The sequence below is a fragment of the Athene cunicularia genome, assembly GCF_003259725.1.
Source record: "Athene cunicularia isolate RWA chromosome 4 unlocalized genomic scaffold, athCun1 chr4_part1, whole genome shotgun sequence".
Taxonomy (NCBI): Eukaryota; Metazoa; Chordata; class Aves; order Strigiformes; family Strigidae; genus Athene; species Athene cunicularia.
The window spans coordinates 15,483,496-15,502,936 of NW_020799098.1; positions in this window are offsets into that span (position 1 = coordinate 15,483,496).

The following is a 19,441-nucleotide window of genomic DNA, read 5'->3' on the forward strand; positions in this document are numbered from 1 at the left end:
GTCTCTCATTCTGCAGACTCCGTTCATTAGATGACTAAGGCAACTGCAAATGGTTGAGTTTTATTTAATAATATGACCAAAGAGGTTTTTCAAACCTGATATCCAAATCAACTTGATTTACCCAGTTTTAAAAAGTACCATTTTGCCTAATTTATTAATTGTGTAGACAAGACTATGTGATATCTTAGTTAACTCGCTTCCACATTAATGTCATCCTTGCCACTGTGGATGTCACCAATCCCGGTATTCCTCTCCACGGTGGCATTTTAAGCTCTTTTAGTATGCCCAGAGAACATAACCACTAACCAGGATTTCAGCTTTTCCACCTGATTTAACTCACAACAAACTTTAATGAAATATCACTCTTCATAGAACTGTCTCTAAACCTCTAAATCTTCCTATGACCATCATAAGGACTGGTAGCCTACAAACTGCTTCCTGTTTGAAAAAAAAGTTTATTAATAGAGCATTAAACCTACCTCCATGAAATCAGCAGACACATGAGAAAAATATTATGTACAGCTGTACTCTCCATTCTCTCTGTTGTTTCTAAAGAGAACACTCAAAATGTCCACCTTAATGAATTCAAAAGGACTTTGAAGCTTGCCAGAACATTAAGAGCTTAGTTATCATCCTAAGACCTGTATGGATAATTAACAGTAAAATAAGCCTATTGTAAAGAAAGTTTCTCAGACTTCCCCTCCTAGCAGCATCCCAATTTTGTTAAAGCAATCTCAGATCTAAACCTCTACAAACCAGGAACCTGGACATGCCTGAGGAATAACTTCAGGACCTGACAACACATCTCCACAGCCACCAGCATGGATCCCCAAAATACACACCCTGGGAGGTGTATGACGATGCAATACACCTTCTTCCCTCATTGAAACCAAACTTGTGAAACCAAGCAATCACTGTTTCCCAGAGCAAAATCACAAATAAAACAATACAGGACACTAAAACCCAGGTACCAGTAGGAGAGCACTTTCAACAACAACAACAAAAAAATTACACCTCTGGTCTCTTCATCCTGTTACTCAAGAGAGACGTGGACTTTCAATACGATCCTGGAAATAAAAGTTCATAATTCTACTGGCTACTTGAAAAAACACGGATTCACTAGAGCTACAAGGTTTATATCACATTATACCTTTCCCCACTCCCTACCGCACACTCACCCTTGCTTGTACCGTGGACAACCCTGACTCTCTATTGCCAACCTCAACATTTCTTCTTAGTGATCACTGAAACAATGGAAGCATCATCTGAAAATTACACTGACTACAAGCAGACGGACTGAGGTTTGATTTAAGTACACTTTTATGCAGATGACTACCTCCGAGGGAGACAAAGGAGAGATCCACATTAGGAAAGCTTCCCGTACTATGACTCTGAATAAAAGTATGGACATAGTATCATGGAAAGAATTTGCGGATTTTGAACAAAGAAATTACTTAATTTAAAGCTTCATTATATAAATGTTTTGGGATTTCTTATTACATTCAAGGTATGAGAATTTTTATAGTCTTTGAAAAGAAATAATTTTTCTTCAAAGGAACACCTAGCTCCATCCTTACTTTCTTTCACCAGCAGAAAATATATTTGTTAAGTGCTTATTCAAAAAGGGAGGTAACAGTAATAGAGCTGGATAAAAGATATCATCAACATATAGTAGACTTTCTAAAAAAAGTCCCTCCTACTGTTACATATGGGATAGCTGATCTGGGAACTACTGTAGGATAAAGCTCTAAGGTAAAGCCATGTGAGGCAACTGAAGAAATAACACAGAGTGACAAACAACAACACAAAACACAGCTATATTCCAAAGGAGTCTGTTAAAAACGACACAAGCTCATTCACACTTTGAAATCTAATCATTTGGTTCATTCCCTCCATTCTGTTTCAGCCAGGATATCTGTAAGAGGTTTACCTACCGTTAAATTGGTAGCCTTCTTTGAACAAAATTGATCATAGTCATGACTACTACTTTTCTTTTATCATTCAGGGAACAAGTAATTCTGAACTGCATTATGGTAGGCTTTCTGATTTGAATTTTGTTTTCTGGTTCTCTTTGCTTTTCGTCTGCTGTCATTTCTTTTCCTCGGGATATAATTTGCCACTTGGGAAGTTCTGAGAAGATAAAACACTGTGCGATTAAAAATTCTTAACTGTCCAAAGCATGTGTGTTTGCATTTGTGGAGGCTCTATATTTATTCACTGTCTCCCTGGAAAAGCTCCTAGCTTTTTTCTTTCTAACTCATCTCTGGCAGTTCATTTGTAACATACTACAGGCTTCCAAAGACAGATGCAACACAAAAAGAAAAAGGGAGAGAGAAAATGCTGAGTTCATCACCATAAATTATTGATGTTTCTTCTACTTAACTTACTCATCAGGATGCATTGTTAATGAGGTGTGGATTTTAGTTTTAAATTTGCCATGTAGCACTGCAGGCATTCAATTTGAAGCACTGCATTAAAGAGGATTTTTTCCCAATGTGTGTCTCTGGTTCCATTTTCTGCAGTAGGTCTCTGCAACTGTGACTTGGCAGGCACTGATGGTATTTATCCTCAGAAAAGAATGCAATAGGAAACAGAAAGACAAGAGGAAGATTTTTATTATGTAACTGATAAAATACAGAAACAGATGCTGTGCGATTGCTCTGGAATTAGTTGATTTATTTAAAGGGTTAATTGACTCATTGTATTCCTATGGGGTAAACTGGAATTCAGATGAATTGCAGTGATCCAGTGTCTGGGAGCACCAGGAAATCTGCCAAAATATAATACTGAATTTCCATCTTCCAGTTTGCAACTACTTTAAATTAGGGTCAGATGCTGCTGCTATTGTTGTTCCTGATGCTAGACTCTTGCTGCATTTAACAGAGACAGAAGATGGCTTGTAGGATGGGGTCCGAAATATTGTCGGTTAAACAGCCAAAATGAAAACTGGGAGGGAGGTGGGAGTGAACGGTTTGGGTTTACCCCAGAGGAAGTTTCCACCAAAGCATGCTAAAAAAATAAAAGAGAATGACAAACTGATTCATTTTAGGGTTTTTAGAGAAGGCTCCAGCAATGGCCTGACCATCTGAACTGAAACTAGTGGGAGCTTTATCAATGACTGAGGGAGGATCAGGCATAAACCTGTGAGGCATCTTTTTGAAAACTCCACTTGGCCTATTGTGCCACGAGGCTCCCCAGGACTGAATGTCACTTGCAGGACTCCACATGGCACTTACATATCTTCTGATACAGGTATTGGCCCCAGCCATCTGCGCAGGAAGAACAGCCCATGGCTGACAAGCTGAAGTTCAAAATCCTGGTCTGTCGTCTCCTTCCTATGGGACTTTGGGAAACCTGCACGGTCTGATTGTGGCACAGCTCTTTATCTGTAAATTAATACTAGCAGTTCTCTGCCTTAAAGATCTATTGCAGGGATAAATACATTATAGCTTATACAATGGGTACAAGATCAAATGAGTAGCTAAGACAGGCAGACATGAACATCCTCGGGGTTTTTTCATCCTACATCAGGCAAACTAGCAATTAAAGTGGCCTTTTTCTGCTGCACAGTAAAAAGGAGTAAGGAAAAAAAAAAAAAAAAAACCAAACCCACCACTTAAAGAGCTGCTCCTAAAAATATAAAATGTATTTTAATTATGAAGGGGAATTAATTTTAGATTGACTGAGGAAAATCTCATGGGGCATCCAGCCAACCCATCCATCTCCTATCACCAGAGAATTTCAGCTTTCCAAACAGAACTGTAACATTCCACTTCTCGGGATCTTCTCTGAACACCGAGCTTATTATCTTTCAACTGCTTCATTATATGTCACTGTCATAAAAAGCAGCATATACTCCTAAGGAAATTAAATGCTGAAGAAAAAAAAAATGTATTAGGCTATCTAATCACCCTTCCCCTCCCCTTTCCAGTGTTTCTCCCTATCATATCATCTTTGCCCTTCAACCACACACAAAACCTTGTCAGCTTTGCCTTTGCTCTTTCCTTTTTTGCCCCTCCATTTCCTGTCACTTTGTTCCTTAAATTTAAAATACGTAGAAATATCTGAATGCAGCTATCTGGGACAGTATCAGGTGAGTTGGGACACGATGCCATTCAGACAGTGTATGGTCACTGTTAACTGACAGGGCTGAGTGCTCTTCATCTTGGTCTCCTCCTTGGACAACACAGATAGCAGAAGCCTGATTAAAACTCCTAGTGCACGGTCACTCAAAAACTCCACGCATGGGTTCTTGGTGCTCTGCCCCAACGCCGATGCCAACGCTCAGGCTTAGGTTGTGCCCAGCCTCACTTGGAGCAGTGGGACTTGTGGCTACAGCACTGGAGAGCTTTTGGAGAGTTAATTGTACCCTGGTTTTGCCACTGGCCTGGAGGATGCCTTTGAGCAGATCTGTCTACCCCAGTATCTCCTCCTGTCAAAGGAGATGCCCTTCATCACCAGGTACTGTAGGAAGCAATGATAACACTCATAGCACAACACTTCCCACTCCAGTCCTGATAACCTCATATCTGGAAAATGCCCTTATCAACCTCAGTTTCCTTCTAAGTTTCCACAGTACAAATATTTGCCTCACTTGTTTCAGTTCAGGCATCTCCCTGTATTCCAAACCATCTCAAACTCTACTGCTGCTTTCACCTGCAGCCCCACCTCCTGCTGTTTCACCAGCTGCTCCATGTGTAGCACTGCTCCAACAGTCACCAGATTAATGGACACAAAGCTCACTTATTTTTTTCTTTTGTAATATATCTGAAAGATCATATCTTCCAGTGGCACAGTCCCACAGCACTCTCCTTCTCTGACTGCACTCCTTCAACATATTGCACTGTCCCCAGAGACACACTGCTTGGTTACTGTATACTGCCCTGTGCTGAATGCTTACAGTGCTTTCTAATGGAAAACGATTTGAAAAATTTAAATTTTGAGATTCCTTGAACAGTGGACTGGGAGAGTTTAAACTATTTTTTATTAAAATATTTTCAAAAATATAAATATGTTAAAAACTTCAGCAGCTGCAGCTATCAACAGCAATAGGAAAAATGAAAGACATCAAAACCATTAACATACTTTCTAACTGAAAGAATAATGCCATTTTAAAATAGTGCTGTGAAGAGTATAGGTATTTTCCTTTACTGGAAAAGACTGGAGTTTAGAACAAAAGAAAAACACTTGAAAAATAAAAGAAAATCTACTAGACCAAAACAAAGGAACTAGGAAATAAAAATGCACCAAGAAGTAGAACTTTAAAAAAATTGCACAAAATGACCTTCCAAAAGTTGAGATAAACTAGACCAGTTGCAGATGTGGGGTAGCTGCTGACTCCTGCCAGCTGAGGATCTGGCCCAGAACATCTCCATTTTCTGATATAATTAAATCAGACTAGAAAAGGAGTGATTATGCAGTCCTCCACAATAACAGATGAAATCCTTCACAGGGGCCATAAGAAACCCCATCTGAAACACACGAGATGTAGAAGGTGTAAAATAATGGGTGGGAACCTGTGTTTTTCTCCTCCTCCAATACAAGACTGATGATGTGCCTCATAGCCCAAAACACATGGAAACACATTTTTCCCACCCCCTGTATAGGAAACTTGCTGCCAGTGACTGGCTCAAGGGGGGACAAGATGCGCATCAGCAGAGACATTGAAAATAAGCTCTCACATCATTCTGATATAAGTTAAAAAAACATGTGAGATACTTGAGGGTAGTTTTTATGGATATATTAGGCTTGGTTAAATGGATATTTTTGTTAATATATTAATTAGCTATTTATTAAATATTTAAGAACTGCACATTTAAGGCACAGTCATGCAGTGACTGATAGGATTAAAAAAGTTTGCTCTGTGATTGAGATGGCTTGTAATTTTCCATTTCAGGGTGTCTTGCTTTTGCGCTTTTTTTTTTTTTTTTTTTTTCCAAAAAGCACTATTTTCAGGGATTCTGCTCAAAGTAGAGCAACACGACTTTGATCATGCATCCTTAGGTCAATCCTAAATTCCTCTACTTTTAAATACTTTTTAATTATTTGTGGTTCTGCTCTACAGTTGTTGTCCAGTCTGCTAAGATCTGCTGATCCTCTCTTAAGAGTATTTTAATTTATTAATATGAATGGACCTTGTAAATTCACACTTAGTGATTATTAATTTCCCTTCTGCTCCAGACACTTCTATCTAGGGTGTCTCATTTGAAGGGTTTAGAGGGTTTTTTTTTTAATCTCTGTTCTTCTAATAATATTAAACTGTTGTCTTTGCCATGGAAGGATGGCTGTCAAAACAGCTAAATCTAACTATAAGGGGGGCCAGGAGTTTATGCTTGAGGTGGTATTCATAGAACTGACAAGCTCAAACACAGTTCCCTGGAAAGAGAACATGCACCATAAAAGTAGATTGAGCTGTACAATATTGGCTGGTCATCCAAGCCGTATAAATATTGGTATAGTAGGCTGAGCAATTTGAAGGGGAACTGTGATCAGAAAATGAAGAAAACTGCTTTAGAGTCAAAATCCTACTGAGGTATTGAATATGCTGCAGTCATACCCTCCTGCTTTCATTCTCATTCAGTTATCCCTGGTTGTCAAACAAAATAAATGGCACATCTCTTGTGAAATCACATCTATATTAACTTTAATATTTTTTTCACCATTTCCAAATTGCCTTTATAGCTCATAAGTCTATTGTCTATAGCGCTTTAATTAGACATCCTGACAACATGGCAACAGATCAAACTGCTGGATAGGTTCTGAGATTTCTGCTGCTTATATCAGTGTCATTTCTGTTTCCCCAATCCCCTTTTACAATTTATTTCTTGGATTAACTTTCCGAGGCTTTCTTCTACCAAAGCATTCATCCTTAACACTACTCCCCAAGTAAAATAAACCTAAGTTGATACGGCAGCTACTATGCCATGCTTGCAGTGTTACAATTATGGCTGACACTGCTCCCAAAATGGAAAAATTGTTTAGAAATTTTTCAGAAAATAGAAAAAATCTCTGTTAAAATATTCCACATTCATTTTTTTCATAGGAAATATGCATAAAAATCCTGCTCAGTTCTTAAAGTGGCAAGCCAGGATTAAAAATATATTGTCTCCATGTTGCCCCAGATGATGGGGCAGAAAAGAAGAAGGAAAGAAACAATCCAAAAATTAAAAATTACTATCCATTAGCATTTCTATTTTAAACAGTATATATAAAAATAGTATTTTTATTTCTCAAAAAGGCAATTTCCAAGGAGAAAAGTTTCAAACGATAAAACGCAATTACATCCCCTTCTTCCCAAGCCCATTTTTGCCCTTTGCTCACTCTAATCTTCGATTATGCCATGTCCATCTTAAATTGTAATATCCCTACAGCAGAGATTTGCTTTGTCCTCATTGTCCTACAGACACAATGCTGAATATAAAAATATACATCAATAACAGCTTGGTGGTCATGTGTGTTATGAAATGTCATCTCTCTGACTGAGACAGAGGGACCAGAAATGAAAGATCATCACGGAAAGCGAAGCCCTGAGTCTAGGAAAACTGAAGGGCCAGTGTACCGTAAAGTTACCAAACAATATGTTTTGGTTTGGTTTTGTTGCTTTTTTTGTTTTGGGTTTTTTTTTTCAGATTTGTTTGTAAGCCAGAGGTATCCACATAGTTTTGCATCATTAAATCAGACCTTTCAGAGCCAAAATAACTCATAAAGGACTTAAAGGCCACAATTTTGTTTGACAAATTCTCAGCAAGGAGAGCAAAGGTCAAAACTATACAGTTTGCTTTGCTGCTCTTGTTGCTTTTCTTGATGACATAACTGAAAAGTCCTGTTGAATTTAATGATTGAATGAATACATAAGTCAATGTAATACTATATTCCAATGAAATACTATATATGCAGCTGAAAACAAAGTAAGTGCCAGTGTCAAGCTCATCTCTGGCCTGCCTCCCCTCTGCTTCCTAAGAGAAGTCATTACCTAGTGTTTATTTACAAGGCCGGGGAAAAAAAAAAACGTGGAAAAATAAAGGCTTTGTGCTCAGATTTCAGGCATGAAATGGTGTCCCACTGTGTAATTTTGGATTTGCCATTTAAAGGCTTACAGTGTGTTTGCTTAACAGTCCCTTTTTTTTAAGAAGAGGAATTCAGTTCTTTGGAATCTGACAGTCTCAGAAGGGCTGCTCAGATGTTTTTATTAATTAGTTAATATTTGTGCAATGCTTAAAGTATCAAGCACTATATAAATGTTAAGCTATGGAATTTGGTCTTACAATTAAATGGCAATTATAAACAATGAAAAATTCATATTTATATATTTGCTAGGAATTTACATGAGCATGATATATTTGATAGTTTAGCAGAGAGCTCCTAATCTATCCAAAGCCATATAAAGTTTAAGGATATGGCCAACAGCCTATTTAAATAACAAAGCAAAAGTCATATTTTCCCCTGTGTTTCCATGTTAGCCTTTAAGGCTCCAATTAAAAGCAATTTAAGAACAGAAAATTTTCACATCTGATTTTCCCATGCAGTTACCATCTACCAGACCTCTTATGTGTGCAAAATGCAGATTTGCCCCTGAAATCACATTAAGTGTGCCAATTTAAAAAAAAAAAATTGCACACTTTTGGGTTCAGCTTAAAACCTACAGCCCTGAAAGCTCACAGCTTGCCTGTTGACATCACAAAAGATAAAAGTACCAGAGAAATAACAGAAAATACTGAGTGCCTTGTTACTTTTCCTGCTTTTTTCTCCTATGTATTAATGTCAGATTGTTAATGAAAAGACTCTTAATGAATCAACACTCTCACAACAGTGTCACTAATGAACTACTGGTAGCTGGAAATTGAGACTAAAAATACTATGGCTCCCTTTAGTGCAGACTATCTTATCAATATGCTGTAGCCAGAACTGTTAGGCTGAAAAATGCATTTACTTAAGAAAATAACATCATGAAGCAGAACCACGGTAACAACAGTACTTCTGTTGCCAGAACACACTTGTAGTTGGTGGGTGGCTTGTATAACTTGAGCACTTAATTAAGTGTATTTTTCCAATAAATACATTGTAGGACATTAATTTTTACTGATGGCTAAATGTCTGCTAAGTAGCTACCCTGTCTCTTAGGCAACCAGGCTGGATTTTAATAACTTGCAGGACAAAAGAGCAACAGGCACATAGATTCTGGTGAGGATGTCAGCATTTCCATTATAAACCCTATTTTAGTGCTGGGGAAGGTACTCTAATTTGAACATTAAAACATGCTGGGGTAGCTTTTCTCCACAAGTGATTTTTTGTTTTTCTAATAAGTGCCATTTGCATTTATCTGGAAGAATCTTAAATGTACAGAGCTTGTGGGGAGGGAGGAAAAAAGCTTAAACAAATAATATTTTTTTTAAAAAAAGGAGAAAAAAAAAAAAAGAAAAAAAAAGAAAAAGAAAGACCTAATCCAGAGTGGGCTTCAGGGTTTACATACAGTATTGAGCCTTTGTGCATGAACTGTTAAGATGATACCAGTGACTGCAAAGTTGATCAAGGATGGGCCTGAGGTCGCATGGGACCTTCAGGACACAGGTCTGTGCTATATAATCTGGAGATGCTGATTGACAGCGATGCCATTGTTAAGTCAAGAAACAAGAAGCACAACATGCTACTCACGATGGTGGGAAAAGGTCGTCCTTTGGAAGCAGAAGCTAAATCAAATCCCTGATCAGTCTGTAAATCCTAAGGATACTCTCTCTCTTTGGAGGAGTTTGTGTTAAGTTCCACTGTTGTAGGCACTTTCTAATTCCAGCTCCCCATAAATTTAAAATAGCCTTCACTTCCTTTCCTAAATATATTTGTAGGAGTTTTATATGTATTCTGGATCAGCTATGAATCAGCCACTCCACATAAGAGTGTTTCAGGTATGGATGAAATGGTTCTTATATATTTAGTAGTTTGAGATATATATATATATATATATATAAAGCTTGTAAAGTTGTTTGTAACAAAAGCTGGTTTATAACTAAACTATGTTATTACTATGAACCAGACCAATAGTATGTGTTTTAAAGGTATCTGGATACAAGTTTACATTAGTGGCTCAGTCACCATCCACATCTGTAAAAAATAAAACAAAAAATAAATAATGCATATAGGAACTGTTGTCAAAATTCATTTGGGCTGTTCCATTTTATATACAATTCATTTCCTATATTTTAAATACTGAAATATTGATTTGTGTTGTCAAGGCATCCTAAACTTAAATAGAAAATAGGCTTCAGAGACCTTACAGACTTTTAAATCACTTCAAAACAGTGCAGATGACAGAGTGGCTTCTATCCAGACATTCTTATTTTCAGCTTTGTTCCTTTTTTTTTTTTTTTGACTAACCTATACTTCTAGCTTTTTCTACATAGCCTTTGTCATGCTGTCCCAGGCACTCTGTATTCCTTCAGAAGTGAAGAAGATAGGAGTCACATCTGAAATTATAAGGCCAAGCAGTTACTTGTCACACAGTCTTCTGTGTTCAAAGAGGGTACAAGAAAGAACTACCCACAAAAAAGCATAGAAGTGCTCTCCTATGGGAGACTGTGTTTACAGACCTTGTAATCAAAAACAAGGGCACTGACACATATAGAAGGGACAATCCTTTGTCCATCACTAGAAAAAGCCAGGGTCCACAACAGAGGAGAAAAAAATTAGAATTATCTAAGTAATGTTTATCAAAAATGTCCTACTCTTGCTCAAAAATGCAGGAAAACGAATGGAAACATTTTAAATGGTAAGTCCATGTAGTCCTCAGCAATTCCATCCATTGCCTGCTCTCGAAGATGGTGAGGCCTTGCTGCTTTGCAGGGGCACTGACTACCTTCAGCAGCATTTACAGCCACACAGCATGGATCAGCAGCAGAACGTGTGTGATGGTTCAGAAGGCATTATATCTTTATTTTCATACGCTGGAGAACAGAGTCATATTATTCTCATTTCAGAGGAGACGAACTGAGGCATGGGGACTGAGGGCTTGACTCAGCACTACAGGTATTGGTGACAGCGGCCAGAAGACTGTCAAGTACTCGTCAAGAATGTACCACTGGAGGGCCATCAGCCAAACCCACCTTGCTTAACAAAAAGTGGAGATAGCCGCTGGGGAGTAACATTCATCTGGTTACAGCTTTAATACTGCCAGCTCCATCTAGAGCCACAGCAAGCAAAGCTCCCGAGACTCAGCTGCAGCGGGGAGGATGTGATGAGCCTGCACACCCATCCAAAGCTTACCATTCAGCTACGAATTGCACCGATCTTCCCCAAGGCAGGCCTTGGTACATATGTACACCAACCTAAGAAAAGATTAAACACTTCCTCGGCTAACTGATTAGTAATGAGATCTCTCATATTATTTGGCCACATTTTTTGCAGAACATTTCCTCCTCCTCCATTTTACTGTCAGAGAGTTGGTGGCCAATTATATCCTTCAACAGTGAACACGAACACTGTTCACCACGTCTACTTTCCCTATCAGCACTAGGATAAAAACCCCTTATATATGTATAAAGGAGAAGAGAGTAAGTCCCATCAAAAATGACATGCTGGGATTTCAGGAGGATTCAACTTCTCAAAATGAAACTTGAACAGCTGCTGGATGATATAACCTGAATAAAAGTAATTAAAAGAAAATGAGTTCTGCCCTCTTGTATCCTCCTGACTCATGCCTCATTTTCTACTTCAGGATTTAGGAAAGCAAATGCCTATTTCTGTGTCCATCACCAGAGCGACATCACAGCAAGTTAATTAGAGCACATGACAGAGAGGCGCTATTTTTGCCTTCAAATAAAGATCTTTCTGTTGCATATGAACATTTTTCTTTCTGAGTTTGTGAGAGAAACTTCTTAGCTACTAGGAAAGGATCCTCTCTCCCAAAGGTGTGTTGAAATTATGCTTTTTCTACAGCTTGCAAGCTTCAAGATTAGAGTTGCCAACCTTGCAGTATTAAAGAGGATACAGTCAGACTTGGCTGATCAAGCTTAATTTAGCCTTATGTTTGTGTTTCTGAAACATAGTAAACAATTTTTTAGCATGTACATGCTTACTGATTTGCAAACAAGAAACATTTTTCCTTGTCTGAATAAAAATGAAATCTAGAAATTCATGACCTGTGTATTAATCATGATTTTTACATTCCAGGGCGTATTACTTCATGGAGGGGCCTAAACACCACTGTATATTTATATGCCTTGATAAGGAATATTCTGGGCATTTATCACAGATAAACACTACTGAAGCTAAAAGCCATCTTTCCCCCTCAGTTTGGTGTCCGTGTCATTATGTGGAATCAGGAATTTGTATGATGTGAGGAATGCTCTTGACTGTAGAATCCAGGGCGCCACTCTAAAATGTTTATTTCCCAGACTCTGACACATGTGTCTAAAGCTGGATGCCCAAATCTATATTTAACAATCTGAAACCTATAAGTGAAAACATTATTCAAAAGCACATGACATTAATCTAGTTCTTCACTATCCAAGCTCCTCTTCCCCTGACCTTTACTTACCTCTCCATCCATCCTCAGAAAGGATGGCCAACCACCTGAGAAAGCAGACCTTCTCTCTAGGTTAATAAAATGTCTGTCTGTTGTGGGATTCACAGCAAACAAATAATCATCAGTAATTTATAAAAGGGAGCTGTGCATAAGCAGAGACAGGTCAGGCAGCTTGTTAATTTTTCTGTGGAGATAATAGCCCACACTATTCTATCAATTAGCATCCACAAGGACTCAGATCTAGCTTTTATCCTGCTCCTTTTCTTACAGCTGAGCAGAAGTACTTAAATGAGGCCTCGAATTGTGTCTCTGTTGTCTGTGTCTTGAAGTCTTAGAGACCCTAGACCATCAACGAACACAAGCAAAAGCATGTAATTCTCTAGCCAGTGATCCAAAAACCTCCAAAAAGCCCTTTCCAACTGGAAGACCAGATTAAACAAACAATAGGGTCAGACGTACGGTATATGGAGAAATGCTGTTATAGTGCATGACCAGATGAGGAGAAAAAACAGAGACATTACAATGGTTTTATGGACTTTCTGAATATATTCTTAAGTGTCACACAATTTTAACATTGCTCTGACAGGTTAATATGTGCAACGTGCCTCCAGGGGCTAAGATTAAGTAGCAACAAAGCTGAAGGGAAAATCTTTGGCAATAAACGTTGAGAAATTTTTGAAAGCACACTTTCTCTAAAAAAAAAAAAAAAAAAAAAAAAAAAAAAAGGCAGCACGTACAGATTAAAGTCAGACCCACAACAGGCACACTTTAATTATTATTTTAACAATGTTACTTACATCACCAATAATTTTCTGTTTTCTTTCCAAACACAATATTGTTTGAACAAAACTCTAGCACCTCTGCCCTTCATCTCCATGTGGCCACCACCCAACCTGTGGAGCTTGTCCTATACCATGTGCAGAGGGAGTCCAGACAAACAAGGCATGACCATGGTCAGGAGGAGTTCAGGGAGCAGGAGCTGCAGGGAGATCCCAGTGGAAAGCACAAGGCATGGGTGGTATCTGAGCTCTCCTAATTACAGAAAGTCCATTTGCTCCGCTCCCTCCAAGATGGGCAGTGACAGGGCTGTTTCTAAGGCAACTGAGCAATGGAAAGGATGAAAGGCAAGAAACGGGCAATGCCAGAGACGGTACAGTGCCATAATGATAGTAAGGATGCTGTGAGGAAGGACCAGGACCGAAAGGCAGGCTGAGGAGCCCCAACAACTCACCATGACAGTGAGGGACAGAGTCATGCCCACAGTCACCCAAGGACCACTGGAGGTGGCAACACGGGAACCATCCAAGAAACCTGCTCCTTTAGAAAGCCATCATCATTGCTGTTGAATGCATTCATTGGAAATATTAATGCCCAGAACAAGCTGCTTTCATCAGATAAGGAGGCATATTTTCCAGGTTCTCCCAGTCAAGCCAGTTCATCTTTATTTCACTCTTTGATGTAAGGGCAGTGTGTTTTTAAAAGACAACTCTCAAAGAGGGAAGAGCAGTCATTTGGCACATGAAAGAGAGCAATGCCGTGAGAATCAGGAACAGTTGAGCATGTGTAGCAAGAGTAGAGGGAACACAAAGGTAGCAAAACGAGAAGACATCTCAGAGTGGAGAAAACAACAAAGAGAAGAAATCCATAGACAAGAACCCCAGCAAAGGGCCAGGAGACACACTGGGGGCAGTGGAGGAAGTAATAAAGAAGTACAACAGCACTGGGAGCTACTTATCAACCACGGGACGGTCACACTGGCTGGGGAAAAAGAAGAGCCCTGCCAAAAACCAAGCTGCCAAGTGGCCATTGGTTTGGGGAGGGAAAGGTGGGCTCACAGGCAACAAGGGCTCCACCCTTATGCAAAGTGCAGGGCAATCCTTGCCTGTCACCACAGCCCTGGGTGGCAGGTGACAAGTCTGAGCTGAAGCGCTGCCGGGAGTCTATTTGTTGAATTTAGAAGGGAAAGTAATGAAAAGCACCAGGAAAACATTTTAGTGCCATTAATTAATTGGTTTCTATATTATATGTAAAGATCTTGGATTTTTTTTTTTTTCAAAGCCTATTAACTTAGCTTTATGTTTCTAGTAAATAAAAATCTCTGTTTTGAAGGAGCCCTTTTTAAGTTGAGTGGAGAAGGAAATCAGACCCCTAATTCTGACCCCTATGCTGCAAATCACCGATTTTTTCCACAGTAAGATTAAATGCACCGTTGTTGTTCTGCCAGCCCTTAACACAAATTAATGACTTAAATTACCTTTCATCTCACCTTATAAATTCTACCTCGAAGCAGCAGAAAGCCCAAGGGCTCTCGCATAACCAGATGAAGACAAGTTCACTGCCTCAAATCCTTCCCATCTTGCTCCACTTTACATCAATTCTTTATAAGAAGAGGTCTCCAGGGCTAACAAAGAAGCTGGCCATGCAGCAGAAGGTGCCGTGGGACTTTCAGAGGTAAAAGCCCATCTCGCGGTACTCAGTGCACTCCATTAGTCCTAGGAAACACGGGGCACATCGAACGCGGCAGATGTGCCCTCACTTGCCAGGCTTCAGACAAATGCAATCAAATCTATTTTAATCATCTATGAAATGCAAATGCGTTCCACTTGCACACCCGCAAGATCCATTGTCTTCCTCACTGAAGCATACGATAATGCCAATTAAACATTGTTGCTCACTTAATAGGTGTTCTGATTGCCTATGGGAAATTATCTTTACTTTTTTGTTATTAGTAGTATTATTATTTCACCTCACAAAGATTTTTAAATGTTTTAATAATTGTGTTAGGGTTTGTTTGTGTTCTTTTTCTCAGCTCTGTGGTCAACACACATCCAGTCTGAGCATCAAAAACCATGTTTATGCTCAGAGGAACAACACTGCATAATTCCAAGTATTAAAAATACCCTTCCCAACTTCTTCTAAATGGGCCCTACACAGATGTGGCAGTTGCATTAATCTGCTGGCAATCCCGCTCACACACACAGCCTCCCATACATGCACACAGTCCCTTTGTTATTCTGCTAGAAACGGCCAGGCAGCTGTAAAGATGTTTATTCTCAGACCCACATGAAAAATGTTTGCAGTATGTATGTAGCCTACGAAGTCAAGAATGATAAGCATTTAAATCAGACTGGCCATGCAAAGTCAATATTTCGATATCAGAGGAATTGATTCTTGATCTAGTGCCAGCACTGTGTACTCAATGTACTGCAGAAAAATCCTCACCCAGCCTTCCTGCCAGCACACTGTTAGGGATGACAAGCATGCAGTTATCTGATAGAGCAGATATTTGTTCCAAAAGACGATTTTCATTTCAAAGACAAAACATGAAAAGAGCTTACTTGTGGGGAAACCAAATACTGTATTCTCCTCTTGATAAATCAAGCTTTAGAGAAATAAAGTCAAAGAGAGCAGGATTCTGAAAGGAACTTCTGTAGCTCTTTTCATGCTTTTTCAGCTACTCAGCTGGCTTAACTCTGCCAACTAATAATCTTGTGTTTTCCTAAGATGTGTTGAGACAGAGTTTATTTGCAAATAATTATTCAGTGATAAGGATGCATGTCTGTTTGCTTTTAAACAGACCCTACAAAGCTAATTAGAGGTTTTATGGTAAAACACAGGGTTCTATATGGTTTATACCTTAAGCTGCTAATTATAGGATTTTCAACAGCATCTCTTTCTTTCCTATGCAGAGGACTAAGAGAGTATTACTCGACAATAAAAGCCCTGTTTCAGTGAAAAAGGTGAAATTTCTTTATGTCATAGTCTTGTCAGCTCTCCTCATCACTGGATTTACATAAAAGTAACCAAGTATGAGTAATAGCAGGCAGGAGAGGGAAACATCTTCATACCCTTTGAGACTGGAGGACTAACACAATAGTCCTTTTATTTTCTGCAAAGACACATTTCGCTGTTTGGACGCAGACCTCCAGATACACTGTCTAATTGCAGTTAGCAAGCAGCATGCCCTTGACACAACACAGAATAAATATAACCTGCCCTTTCAAGTGTGTCACCGTGTTCAACACTTACTTTATGTCTTCACACTGCTAAACAGACCTTATACAAAAGAAACTTAACCATGCCTGTACCCACAAAATTAAATAGCATCACATTTCATGCTACTTTATTTTAGGACGACATCAAGAGGGATTGATACCAAACTGCTAACATACAACTACATTAACTAAGGGTCTACTCTTCCTCAGGGCATAATAAATAATTACCTGCATGCTTATTTCACTGCCAGTCTTTTATGCAAGTGCAAACATCGAGTGTCTATCCAGTTTCTAAGAGAAGAAGCAAAGTGTACGCTGTAGAGAAAATTAATCAGAAGTATATCAGGACCTTACTGGGATGCAGCCCAATTAAATTCAATACACGCATCCACCATGGAGGCCCATTAATAAGCTGCTAACAATTTCTCTATGACCCTGCTGGGCTTTATACAAAATTTTGCCCCTATAATGAACTCTGCAGGCTTTACAGGTGGGATTTTCAGAAGTGTTCAACACTGACCCAGATCTGCTCTCCTTGAAGTCAGCAGGAATTTTAACCACCAGCTTTAGGGGGGAGGTAGGGAAAGGTCAGCTTCGAATGTTTTTCAAAATCCCACCCCGCCAATCTACTTAAGCCCTGCGCAACTCCAATGGGAGAGAAGTTTTGTTGCGTTTATTGCATAGAGTAAGAAGTCTTTGTATGCGATGAACATCAGATTATGTGCTGCAGAAGCACAGAATATGTTTGCATTGTTTATCTGTCAAAAGAACGATACATAAGCCTACATGAATAAACAGATCATTCCTACCCAGGGAGGCTAACACTCTTTGCACTCACTTGTGTAGCCTACAGACCCAAAATACAGCTATTGATCTGGTCCCTTAAACAGAAAAACTATCAAAAAACAGAGTTGTATGCAAGACTAATAGGCTGAAAAAATGCAAACTGAATAGAAAAAGGCCCTGAAATTTTGAAACCTGCTTATGAGGATCAAACTCCCTGTCAGACTGTGGAAAGACAGAGCAAGTAACAGCAGCTCTACTAGTAGGCTGTTGATTCAGGCTTCAAATTAATTATAAATTCATAATTAATTATGAAGTGCTACCCCTTGCTCTGCTTTCCCGTGGCCTGAGGAAGAGACAGATTCTCAAAAGCTCAGAGCCAATTTCCGTTTTATTTTTAGCCAGTCAATCTCACAAAAGGTCTTACCTACAACTTGGGGACTTGCTCTTTTATATTCCATCCATGTATAGGCTAATCAGCTGGTGCAGTGATCTGTGACACTTAAATAGGAAAGATGCATATAAAAAGCAAGGCAGAGCAGAAGGGACCCAAATACTCTGCCAGGTCCATGGCAAGGGCAAAGCAAGCAGGGTGTCCACACTCAGTATCCTGTGGACGGCAGTGCCAAAGAGGGACAAAGGTCTGGTGACTGCCAGCAGCTCCTGCTGCTGCTGTGCCCCAAGGAATGAGAGTGGTCCATGCCATGCAAGGGTCTGTGGGGTGGGAAGTGCCTGGACACCAGGGTGTCCTGCAGGGGTGAGTGCTTGTGACCAGCTTCCTTCTCCCAGCAGCATCCACCTTGCAGCCGGGATGTAAAGGACTCTTCAGCAGCATCCACCTTGCAGCCGGGATGTAAAGGACTCTTCTTCTCCGCAGTGCAAATCTGGCACTGGGTCAAGGTCCAACAATGGGCTAACAGTCACAACCAGCCAGGTTGTTACACCACAGCCCAAACAGCACATCCTTTTGCACACTTCTCCTCCACCCCAGCCCAAAAGGGACTCGGGTACTGCCTCTGTCTGGGTCAAGACAAGGGAAGGGCATGACAGAAGGCACAGAGGTCACTCAGGAGAAGGCTTCAGCTGCAGCCACCTCTGGTGTGGTCCCACTGCACGGGGTGAGTAGGTGGGGAAGTAGATGTGGGCTTGTCCCTGCCAGCCTTTGCAAAGCAGCAGTCCTCGGGCTGGCAATCGCTGCATGAGGCATCTGTGGGGTATGGCTGAGGCTTCTCCACAGTGTGAGAAAGAGACCTCAACAGCCCATGTGAAAGAGACCTCAAAAGCCCAGTGTGCTTTTCTGGCTGATTTTACTAGCCCTGTAGCAAGACCTGATAGCCTTTGAAGAGCTGTCATCTCCTAAAGCCAAAGCCAGCCCAACTGCAGGGTCTGCTCTTGAATTCTCCCAGCTGCACTGCTCACACTGCAGTCCCAACTTCAGGACTCAGCCCTTAGAGCCAAACCATCACAGAATGCTCATGGCTCTCCCACCCTTGCACAGACACCACACTAGCAATGTGGAAGCTCCTTTTGTTTCTCCCTGCTGACTTTCTAGCAATATGAGTTTAAGCAGGATTCATTTTATTCTGCTTTTTGTATGTTTATTAATTTTCTAGTCTTTCCACTGTGTACATCTCGCTAAGAAGCAGTATCTGGGAGGGAAAAGCGTAATATATGCATCTCAGCAGATTGAAACAATCTCTTGTTTCGGTCATTATTGAAAGATGGAGTGATTACAGCAGGTTTTGCTTACAATTACAAAATCAACTTACAGTATGTAATTAACCTTAAAAACTTTCAGTGTCCAGTAAACATTGATCTCTAATCCATTATGTTTGTTCATTCCAGGACTGAGCAGCCTTACATAATATAGTGTTCTGTGAATCAGCAGCCTTTTGGTAGATGGCAGGAAACAAAAAGTATCTAACCCCATGGTATTCCCAGCTCACCTAGCACAGATTAGGAATAATTCTAAAGAAGGATAAAGTGGTTTGGGGAAGTAACACAAGGCTGAGCCTAAAGAATGTGGCATTCGCTAGGTCTGCCACCACTTTCCTGTATAACCTCAGGCAAATCACTTATCTTGGTTTAGTTTCCTAGTTAAAAAGGTATATATGGAACCTCCCATGCTTGTCTGGTCTTCAGAGTAGAA